At 39.8% G+C, this 12222-nt stretch overlaps 1 long non-coding RNA gene across 1 annotated transcript in view; it reads left to right on the top strand.

The window, feature by feature from the left end:
* The first annotated feature begins 11578 nt into the window (after positions 1-11578).
* Positions 11579-12222, top strand: part of LOC106886289 — a 32575-nt gene continuing 31931 nt past the window's right edge. Inside the window, exon 1 of the long non-coding RNA XR_001411622.1 lies at positions 11579-11963. This is a non-coding gene — a long non-coding RNA (uncharacterized LOC106886289). The remainder of the gene's footprint in view (positions 11964-12222) is intronic.

A 12222-nucleotide genomic window follows, 5' to 3' on the forward strand; every position in this document is an offset into this window, starting at 1 on the left:
TTTTTCACAGCTGAGTTTAGTAGTGCTAGAGGTCCTAAAGATACCTTTATTCCACAATGACCCTGTGTGATGGCTTTGAAATCAGCCAGGGCACTTTGGGCATCCTGTCTGGCAAGCGTGATGTGCGCCTGAGGGCATCATGGCTGGGTAGCACTGGAGCAGCCCAGGAAGGTTTTGGAGAGACAGTGTGGGGAAGTAGGGCACGTTAGGCAGTTTGGGCACTTGTGGGTGAGTCACAAGACAGAAAGTAGGGGTTTTCTGCTCAAAGAATTTGAGCCCTTCCCAAAGATTTTTCAGACTGTTAGACATCCAGTGCTTATCTAATTGTTCTCCCAGAATCAGTACTTAAACTCACCTTGATTTCTGCTGACACGCAATATTTAGGATTTCAGTTGTACTGCTGAACTTGAGATCTCCATGTTTCACGGAGGCTTACCTGCCACAACTATCTGCCACCTTCTGAAGTTTTGAGCACAGAGTTTCCCTGAGAAGTGCAAGGGGTGGAAATGCCACTCTGGGTTCCCTCGTAGCCTTTGCAGGTGCTAGTACCTACCAGGCTGCTGTTTCTCCATCCATTTCACAGGGAAAGCCTGTGCCTGGTGTGCTTACTCCTAGGTCTGCATCTCTCTGAACAGCAGCTCTCTGCTATCCACTTCCTCTTGACTATTCCAAAGCATTTCCCCTTGATCTTTTAGCTGACATTTGCCCAAAATAATTTGCCTAAGAGAATTTTTAGTTTATTCCTTTTTGTGTGTCTAATTCCTAGACACTGTTATGTAAGTAAGCTTTACTTATGCTTGCAATATTTTCTAGATTCACGTCTTCCACAGCTCTTGACAATGAGATTTACCGCCTAATATAGCAATTCAGTGCCTTTATTTCTGTATTTAATCTTAAAGAGATTACTTTCAACTGTATTTCTAAAATAAGTATAAAGAACAATGTTTACTAGCAAGTTTCCTTTAGCTTCTTTTCATTGGGAAATGGAATAAAGACCAATGATATTGCACTTCTGCTGACTACTCTGCCTGACTGATTCATGGGGTATTTGCTCTTAACATGTTGTAAGAATTAAAAAAAAAAAAAAAAAGTGTCAAAAATTTGACATGTTCTGCTTCAAGGTTAAGGCATCACAAAAATAACTCCAGGTCACCAGGAACAAAGGAAAGTTTCATGCAGGTTTGAAATCACCCTTCCTGAAAGTGCTCTGTGAAGAGCAGAGCATCAAGCAGCAATAACACTTAACTTAAACAGTGCTCCCCTAGGTGATGACTATTGTTGTATAGGAACAGCCTGTCTTTGCAGCACCTGTTTGCTTAAAAAAAATATAAATCTTTACATTAGGTGATATAAGGATTATCTTAGGACACTGCAAACAGTCCCTGGAATATTGTTTTTCAGACCACAAAAGGAGCCCATCAGAAAAGTGACACGGAGAGAAACTTCAAAACACACAGAATGGAAAAGAGGGCAGGTTAGAACAAAAAAAAAAAAAAAAAAAAGTGTCAAACTTTTTTTGGCACCGAGCTACAGTAGATCCTGTTAGAAGAAACATATGGCCTCACACTAACAGTGTTAAAGCACTGCTAAAGTATTGCATGCATGACATTGACAAATTTCCTCCAGGCTTTTTGTTTTCTGTGCTATTAAGCATTCAAAGTCCAGTATTTCATTACCACTGATGATACGGAGAGCCTTATTGACATTCTATCCATCTGTTCATAACATGCATTATTAAATGTGAAGCAACTAGTAGGTAGGAGTGCACTTGCCAGCTGTACAATGAATTCTCAGCAGTTTGGTGCCCTCTATAAATGTTCTAGTATTCTTCCAGTTTCTCAACATAGTTTGTAATGGGGATTTTAATATTTTTTTTTGTGCTGCACATTGTACAGACAAAAGTTCCTTCAAATGAATTCTCTCTTTTGATATCCTTAATGTGCAATCTTTAGATATAGTTTCAAAAAGCCCAGGAGTCTTTAGACATACGGGGACTGTCTCTGATATCAGATCTCACTAACCACAGTTTCATGCATTTTATTCTCCTACAAGCAAATCTGCTGCATTACCTATGAACAGGACAATGGGGCCCCAATGAGTCACCCTATTCATATATTTTTGGAACCCAGAGGAATTGGTTTGACTATTTACAGAATATAACAGTTGGTAGTTGAATGTTTTATTTTCATTCCCAGTTGGTACAATATGTTCACAGCTGATGCTAATGGCTTGCCCATTTGATATCACATATGGTCCACTATTTGGGTCTCCTAAAGCTTTCTTTTGTGGTCAGACTGCTTTAAAACTCTCATATATTTAGTTTTTTTCTGTCTGCTGGGTAGATGGCTATGAAACTCTGAAACTTGGCAGCTGTAGAAAAAATCAGCAATGCTGTTGATAGAGTCAAAGAATTTGGGTCAAAATGTCCAAGAAATATTATTTTTATATAGAATTGAATGCAAACAAATGCCTTAGTAGATCATGTGAAATTTTAAAATAAATGTCCTTTCGTTTTTCCTTTTCTTTGAAGCTGTGACTGTGTTACCCTCCGCTTCTTCAGCATCCTTGAGTGTCACCAGGACAACTTTCTGTGGGTGTTCAGTTGCACTGGAGAACAATTTATGCAGAATTTTGTATTGCTCAAATCATTATTTGTATTTTTATTTGGATATTACTTTTCTGGTAATGTTTTATGAAAGGAGAAGACCTGAAAAAGTGAAGTAATTTTTTCCTTTGGTTTGTAGAATAAGAGCATAGGAAATGTGAACTAAAACAATATGAGAGCAAAAATTAAAATGACAAGCCTGTCTGAAGTTCTTATCCTATGATACACAAGTGTTTATACTGACTCTAAACATAACTGATAAAGCCACAATCTCATAAAAAGATTATTTCCAAAACTACTGCATTACCCTCAGAGAGCTGAAATTCTCATTTATTCATAGAAGTAGATCATAATAGCTCTAATTCCCTGAGAAGTGGGCATTGTATGATAATTGAGCAGGCTAGTACATTAATTGTCCTCCACTTCACCTCTAGATGTTTAACTCCTTATCTAGTCAACCAGCAAACAATAATACTCATTTATTTGTGCCTTACTATTCAAATAATTTTTCTAACTGGGTAATTTATTTGAAATAAAGCAGAAGAAGCGTATTCATGTGGAAGGGATATTGAAATCATGTTAGATTAACATATTAAATGCCATTTGTTGGTAGGATATAGGGATTTTACGGTTGTATTTTTCAGCCATACAACTTTAGCTGAATAACAGCGATGTGATTTTGCATGGAGGAGTATTTCTCTAATTAATGGGACAGATTTAGCAGTTCTTACTGCATGGCTACTGCTTTCTTATAGCCTCTCTGTTCTCTCTCAATGATGTTTGTTCAGAGAGCAGCTAAGTGTTTGTTGGAAGGGGGCATGTGTGCCTGCAATGTCTGGCTCCTGTTGCAGGACAGAATGAGGCAACTGGTGGTAGGAAGGAGGCGCTGACTTGTTTAGTTTAAGATGAAAATGTGCATATTGCTGATTTAGAGTCAGCCCCTGGAAGTAGATCGAAATGGAGCTAAGTAGGAGGCTCTTTCATGTGAATGAAGTAAGTATTCATCCTGGAGTACTAGAGGAAACTAATGTTTTCTCTTTGGTGGGGGGAACCCCCCTCCCAAACCCCTAATGTTTTCACAGGTGAAACTAGTAGATGAGAAGTAAAATTCTGCCCTCTACTATTAGCAGTCTCAGGGACTCAGAAAATGACAGTAACACTTTAGCATGCTAAGAAATGTTAGCATGAACATTTGCTAACATTTGCTACCTTAAAAAGTTTTTAAAAAGAGACTGAGGAGACAAAATTATTAATGAATAATCTCAGCAAAGGACTGGGTGCCTGATGATGTGGTACAAAACATTTGTTAGGCCAGATTTGGTCAAAATTTGGAGAACTGACAGTACCTAAGAGAGCTTTAGAAGTTAGCAACATGTTGCCTCTCACAACTTATTAGATAGAAATGGATGGTTATGCAGGAAGAATTTGGACTCATTGGACACAATTTAAATGAAATGACATTCAGGAAAGGGCATATTTCTCATAAATAGCAGAACTAAAAACAATACTGTTGAAACATTATTTTCTCAGTTTTATATGAACAAACCACAAGGCCAGAAGCCTCCAGGAGCAATAGAGTGTGCTTTGGCTTGTGGGTGTCCAGCCAAAACCTGGGTATCACAAAGCAAAAGAAGTCATAACTTGGGTATCCTGTGTACATGAGTATGTCACATGGGGTCTGTACACATAATATTTGGGGTGTCTAAACCTTGCTTGAGGGCACTGTGGTGGTCTTGGCATAGCACTTTGGCTGTCCCAGCAGCACTTGTACACAGCTAGCTACAGAAGAGCAGCAGGGAACCGTGGTGGTAGCCCTACTGTACGTTGTAGAGGTGGTGTGTCTTGTGTCTCCTCTGACACGATATCACCATCTGCAGAGGCAATCACAGTATGTCTCCTGTGTGCTGGACAGCTTCTCCTTCCCTCTGCTGCATGGGCTCTGACCCCTCTGCAGCCTTGGGGCAATCGCTGCAAAGGGATGGCAGGATGCTCCTGCAAAGGTGGGGTTTGCAGTGTGTTGTCCATGCCAAGGACACCCTGTTAGATAAAAGAGTTACACTGACTGTGGTCTCTGACTAATAAGACACAAATCTAGTGGTGAGCACTAAATAACATTGACCTTTAAGATTGTGAAGTAGCTGAGGACCTGTGATGTTAAAGTTGACACCGAACCTGTGTGGGTTGCCAGACCTATAATGAAAGAGCATGAGTGAGAAGAAACCTCTTGCCTCTCTATGTTAGTGCCATAGGCTTGGATGGTAAACCCGAACCCATATTTTTTGAGAGACAAAGCAGGAGATCAATTGGATGTTGTCTTACATTGCATTTATAAACAACACTTTTTGCTTTCATAAAGGGTTTGTTTTACCCAATTAAAAATCAAATCACTGCTCCAGATAGGCTCCTTTGTATAAGAAGTCAGACTTATCCTCACCATTAAGCCGCTGGTATTTTGGATCACTTCTCAAGCATTATCTATCATTTTAAAATCCACTTAATTAATCTCACTTTATGAGAAAGAAAGTTTTGCTGATTTATTTTTATTTATGGCTGTCTAATACAGGCTTTTCAGTACTATCCAGCCAATTTTAGGAAAATGTGCAAAGACAAGATCATTTCTGACTGGTACTTGGAGAATTATGAGTTTCTTCAAGGATTTTTTTTCTCATTTTTTAAGAATAATAATAATAATTAGTAATAGTAGTTTACCACTCAAAACATGTGAGTGCTCCAGCAGAAGCTTCTTTCTGTGGTATTTCCCTTCTCTCTGGGACCACGCAGCAGTGGTGAGTGGCAGTGTTAGGCACTGCCCTGCCACTTGGGGCTCCTTCCAACCACAGCAGCTGCCAAAACCCAACACTCTTGCTTCTGCAGACAGCTTGTGCTTCTTGTGCCTCCTCAGCTGAGCTGTTGTTATCCACCCCAGGCCAATGATGAAGCTATAGGCAGACCCCTCAAACAGCCCAAAAATTTTTTTCCTTCCCAAAGCAACAAGATCTTTGTAGCTCTCCACTAAAGATACTTTCTTCTTCCTGTTTCACCAGAGGAATGACCTGAGCCCAGGGCTTGCTGTGGAGGAGACCGTATAGAAACTCTTTGCTCAGCTGCCGCTGGCATGCTGTGGAAGGTGAGGGAGGAGATGGACTTGATGGAGGCAGCCCTATCTTGGGAAATGGTTGATTAGAAAAATAGCATCAAGTTGTAGCTTATCAACTCTAGATATATTTTGAGGAGTCCTTTCCTAAATGGAATTAAATTACATATAGTGTTAATGCAGAGTCTTCTACAACAATGTAAATGAGTTGTTAACATGACACTTCATTGCAGTAATAATTCAAAGCTACTAGCAGGCTTGATGGGTCTGCAATAAATGTTTTATTATTTACGAAAAATATACTCTACAAGTTGCAATGTGCCATGCTCATTCATGCTGTAAATCAACAAAGATCAGCAGACTGAATAGAAAAATGAAAAGCTTATTTAGGAACTGACACAAGCTTTCAGATGAGCAGGGATGGCTGAAGTTAACGGCATTCATTTTTCTTTGCTTGTCACAGTTGCCACTTGAATTTCACTGCTAAAGATTGTGGGTAGTTTTGCTTTATGAAATTATATCTACAGAAACAGTATTTGCATTTATATAGGCTTAGTTATAATAAAGTTAAACCTAACACACCCCCTTGCCTCCGCAAACAAACAAGCCAACCAGCCAACCAGAAACCTCAGTGTTAAAATAATATTTATCCTTAGTTTTTCTAGATCTGAATAGGATTCAGCTAAATGGTTTCTGCTGGCTGCTTTGAAGGCTCAAAACTGGCGACCAGGTGAAATGCAGGAGTGCAGAGCTACAGCCAAACTTCAGCTCCCCTGTAAGGCTACCTCTGTCCTCAAATAGGTAAAATAGCAATCTCCTTGAGGCAAGTTTTCAGCACTCCAGTGACCGGTCCTGTGTTTGAATATGTTCCTCCAGCCCCCTGGGACTACTGGCAAGGCCCTGCTGATGATGCAGCACCTGTGGCTGGGAAAAGCTGAGGCCTGGGCATCGTGTCCTGCTGAGGAGGCTTCAGGAATGTTACCCTGAATTTTCTCACTCTCTTGAGCTTTAAAACCTGCACTTTTCCATGGTTGAAAAGTTAATATTTTAAGGATATATGTGATATGTGAGAATCCCTTGGAAGTGATGTGTTACGTTCCCCAAACTATTTAACTTATTTTGTCAACCATGAAAGTGAAATGGCTTTTCCTCGTTGAAAATGTAATAATAAGTGCTTTATTTATGAAAATAATATCTGCAAATAATTTAATTTGGAGAGCTGTCTTACGCTTCCTTCAAATAGATTTATCTATTAGCTTTTGTCATCATGATAATTTAAAAAAAGGCAAACATAAGTCAAAGACTAGAAAAAGTCACTGAGATAGTCGGTCCATAGTGTAGATTTTGGGTTTGTTTCACAGGAAAATGTTTTCCTTCTTGAGCCAGCCATTTATATGCTAAGGAAAGTCCAATTAAGATGACTGAATTGTAAGTGTCACAAAATAGAGACGGCAAAGGACATTTAATTATAGCAGTGCTGCCAGGCACCAATATAACAAAAGAAAAAATGTGCACCTACAACAAAAGTGCTGCCTAATACATTTGGTGTAATAAAGAGACAATATATGGTCTAAACATACACTTCTAAACAGTTCAAAAAGCTGTATCTTCTGATTTTCATGAAGCTGTTTTCCAATTATGAACATAGTTTAAGAAGAAGTAATATTTTTTTTAATATTGAGACCTTCAACTTTGTTCACAGGTTGAAGAAAAAGCATCATGCATTAAGACAAAAATGTTGCCTAAGAAAATGGATTCGTGACCCAGAAGAATGTATAATTGATGCGTGTGGTTGTCTGGATGGTAGAATAACAATAGCAACCATTAGAGATGAGAGCTGGAACTAGTCAGGCAGTGAGGCAGGATGTATTTTATAGGTCATCTGGGCTCCATTCAGATCTACAGGTTGCTATTCCTTCTCCATACTTGAAAGCATTTAATGGATTATTATAAAAGGAAAAGGATGGTATGCAATAATGGTTTAAATTGAAGCTCTGTCTATATGTCACCACTGTGTGACTTCTAAATGAATGCTTCATTTTTAAAATTTTCCCATGGCTTACTTGAAAGTTTGCCAGAGCATCACAGAATTAAAACAATGAATTGACCAGCAGCAAGAGTAAAGGACACTGAAAAGTACAGTAGAAACAGTTTTACATGGCATGGAAAAGAATAAATAAGAAAAATTCACCAAGAAATATTTTTCCAAAGCTGTTGTCTATTCTCTTCAAGGCAGATTGAACTAATTTTATTCTGCTTTGTTTCATAATATTAAATTAAGAAAAAAGAAAACTTTGAAAAGAAGCTTAACTGTCAAACAATCAAAGCCAAGAGCATGTAATACTGAAGTCAAATTCAGAATCCCTGCTTGCCTGGAAAATGCTTCTTTCATATCAAAATTGATACAAGTTAAAGGGTGGAGGATCTTTTCTGCTTTGTTTCACATGAACATAAAAGTTTTATTCCTGCTTTTAATGGGTAGTATTTTACAAATGTAATGGAACATAATTTTACCAGGTTTCCCTAAGGGAAAGTCATGGCATGATTACACAGGCAGTCCCATCTCATTTAGTATAATGCTTACAATATACATGCAAATATACTTAGGCAACTCAAGTTAGAGGTAGATTGAATGGCATTCAGATAATCATAGAGAAGTGTAGATGCTGAAGAAAGTTTTGCAGGAGAAATATGCGTTGAATGACTGGTCCCTTGCAGCCACACATGCCCTTACATAGTGTGAACTCTGTGATGCAGAAGATAGAAGCCATGCCAGACATGTACATTGGGCAGTCCAGGCTGGACATCCTAGTTCGGCCCCATTGATAGCATATCCCAGCAGTGAGAGAGATGGATCGAGGGGATGGGAACCCTTGTGGCTTGCAGTGTCCCCAGCAGCAGGTACAGCCTGGAGGAGGAGGCATCCCCTTACAGGCAGAGCTCCTGCACTGCCCCTTGGGATAACTGGCTACAGGGTGGTGGTATGCAAAATGGGCTCTGTGGGCATGGAAGGAGGCTCAAGCCAGGTCAGACAGAGGTGCACGGTGACAGATCTGTGAGTTTCAGGTGACAGAGTTTGTTCTCCAAACTCCTTCCACAGGAAATTTTTCAGCTAGGGGTTAAATAGGTCTGTAAGTTATAGATAATGAAGTAATGATTTAACACAATGCAATGCAAACTGCAGTTCCAGCACATTGGATGTAGAAAGCAAGTAAAAATCTGTGTTATAAGCTGGTATGAAAGGTCTTACATTTGTGGGAGTTGTGGGGTTTCTCTTTCTGGAGTGGCTTGTGCATCGATGAAGGAGAGGCCTGTAAGAAGAATAAACTGCACCTTCTATTTTCTTGTAGGGGATGATTGTGCAATTTTAAAACATTCTACTTGCACATGTGAGCGTAGCACATTCCCTAGTTCATAAACAATACATAGGGCTTTTGGTTCCAGTTTAATTCTTTTTGCTGAATTCATGTCAGACTCTCTTCTCAGATCTGGTTCTCGTTAAACTGAATGTAGATCAGTCTACCATGGCAGAGATCAGAGAAACTATCCAAATATTCATTGGTGAAGTCATGTAAAAGTTTAGTCTATGTGAATCTAGTTTTGACGCTGGTTATTTGGAGATGCATGAAGAAGGCAATCATAACCCGCCTGGAGCCAAGGCAACAGCAGCTTCTAGCTGTTTCCTGCGGGACCACTGGCAGCAGAAGTGCCACCTCTGCACCAGGCGCTCAGAGCTGCTGCTGTAGCTGACATCTGGATTGCAGGTGTGAGGCCAGCAGTAGGCCTGGCAGCTACTGCCCTATTTGTGTAGGCAACCTGTCTTGTTTGTTTTGGGAAGGTCGAGGAATAACAAAGAAATAATAAAAACTGAAGTACAGAACCTCAACATCTGTTTACGTTAGATTTCTTTTAAACTTTCCTACTGTCAATCTTAGTAGTTCAGATCTGCAGGGAACAGCAATAGATAGATTAGCACAAAATATGCATTACAGATATATGGCTATGTCTGCTGTGGAGAGAACTGGATAAAGGCAATACTTAAAATACATATTGCTTTTTTTTTTTCCTTTTTTTTGTATGGTATTTAGTGCTCTCTGTTCCCTGACACATTTGAAGCCAGAGTACTTTTTAGTGATGAGCGTGAATATTTGTTTAACATATCTTTGCTTTATTTTCTTCACATTTCTATTTGGCACGTCTCAATTACCTGCCAATACTCAGTAATGTGAATTGTATCGGTTTCCTTTTAGTCAAGTGTAAAATTTATCATTGGGATAAACTAACACCTGAGTCAGTATCAGATCGAGAAAGTGTTTGCTCTTCCTTGCTTATTAGTTAGCATTTAATCTGTGAGCTTGGGATGGGTAAATTTCAGAGTGCATCTTATTTAACCTCTAAAAATGTATCCTCTGTTCAGTAGAGAAGGGGTACCCCAGCGCTGTGCCTGCCCAGCTCAGGCTTCTAGGGGACATAGTTGCCAGATGCTTTCTATCACAACCTTGTCCCATGAGCCTGCCTTGTTTTTCTGTCTTTTCTTGTCTAAGGAGATGTTTTAAGATGGGATGTAACACTGAATTCAAGTTTCGTTTCTTTCTTTGCTTTTCAAGATTAGCAACAGCTTAGTATGAGTGCTGAAGTCTGTGATCCTGTTGGGTGTCCCAGGCTCTGAGCCTGCTGCTGTCATTTTCCTCTGTAATACAAAGGGATGGCTCTGTTTCTGCTATTTGAAAAATAGCTTTAGCTGTTTTTTCAAGACATTTCTAAACCAAGTAAATTGGTAATGTGGTTCAATATCAGCCAGAAAAACAGGAGGGGAGATTTTTGTTTAACCAAGGCTTGTTCCAATTGCAGAAAAATTCAGACAAATGAAGGAAACGTGAAGTAAGTGGACCAAACCTAGACTGCTTGAAGCTCCTCTGTGGATGATCTAATTCAGAAGGAAAATGGTCTTAGTTCATGGTAGCTTAATTCTTTTTTACAGTAAAGTCAGACCACTATTCTTTACTTAAGAATATCCATGCAGGAATTTAATGCATTTTAACTTACGTGCATTATCATCGTGGGTTTAGTTGATTTATCTTAACTTTCCTGAATGATCTTCTATATAAAAACCCCTAGACATAGATATATGGTATGAGCCTTGTTTAAAACATAGTCATGTAGCCGTGCCCTTAATCTGATATGGGTTTTATGTAACTATGTTAAGAGATAGCTGAGAACTGCTTTGTAAGTTGTTCACATACATCCTGATCCCACAGGGTAAAAAAAGTTAATTCTTTATTTGTGACTGCACTGCCCAGAAATGTTTGGAAAGGCTCAGTATAAGTGCTTGGCATCTGCTTGTGTGCTGGGGGCTGCAACGCTGTCGTGGTTTAGCCCAGCCGGCGACAAAGAACCAAGTGGCCATTCTCTCACTCCTCCTCCTGCCGGTGGGATGAAGAGGAGAATCAGAAGAAAAAGGCAAAACTTGTGGGTTGGATAAAGACAGTTTAACAGAACAGCAAAGGGAAGAAGAAAAATAACAGTGATAAATGAATATACAGAAACAATTAATGTACAACTGCTCACTGACTGGAACCTGAAATACGCAGCCCATTCCCAAGCAGTGATTCCTCCCTCCCCAGCCAGCTCCCCCTTTTGGGTAGTTTGGGTCAGCTGCTCCAGCTGTGTCCTGTCCCAGCTTCTTGTGAAAGTCAATCCTATCCCAGCTGGAAAAAAGACAAAAGCCAGCAACTCTTCACATACAATTGCAAATTCTAGAATTTTGAGGCTGAGGCTCAACAAAAGAATTTTTGTCATGACTCTTATTTCAGTCTATCCTCTGTGCTTTTTTGCAGGCCAAAGATAAAATGATACTAATCACTTCGAAGGAACTTTGCCAACACGGTTATAATATCAGCAGAATGCTGGCAACATCTCTCAACGTCAGTGGAGAGCTTCGATCCATACATGATGGGAAGGAAGGGAAGAGGAAACACTGACTAGATCTTTTTCCAGCCTGTCTTTGAAACAGTTTTCTTGGAGGGAATGACATTTTTAATGCCAGACAAATGGTATTGACCAACAGGACAAGAGAGTGATGGAGACATGATGTCAGCAGAAACCAAGATTATGGGAGTCTACTTCTGAACAGATTAGAGTAGCACTGGCCACCAGGGGTGTCCCATGGCAATAAGAATCCTTGTTGCTGCTCAGCTGATTCAACTGGCCACCAAGACAAAAGAAATGGAAGGTGTCATCAGCATGATGCTTGCCTCCTGAATTGTAAGTACCAGCTGTCTCAGGACACCATTGATAGCTTTGTGAAGCTGCTGTGATCAGGAAGCTGCGCAGCCATTTATTGCTCTTCCATAACAAGTCTTAGCGTTCACCAAAAGAAGGCGGTGTTATGCTTGGATGATATTAATTGCTCCATGGGCTGTTGGTGTGGGATGCTCCAGAAAGGCTGAGAACAGTAGGTTTTTCCTCTGTGGCTAAAAAAATTCCTTACTAGAAAGCTGGGAAGGAGGATGCTGATATTCAG

This window comes from Calidris pugnax, unplaced genomic scaffold (genome assembly GCF_001431845.1).
Source record: "Calidris pugnax isolate Ruff unplaced genomic scaffold, ASM143184v1 scaffold18, whole genome shotgun sequence".
Classification (NCBI taxonomy): Eukaryota; Metazoa; Chordata; class Aves; order Charadriiformes; family Scolopacidae; genus Calidris; species Calidris pugnax.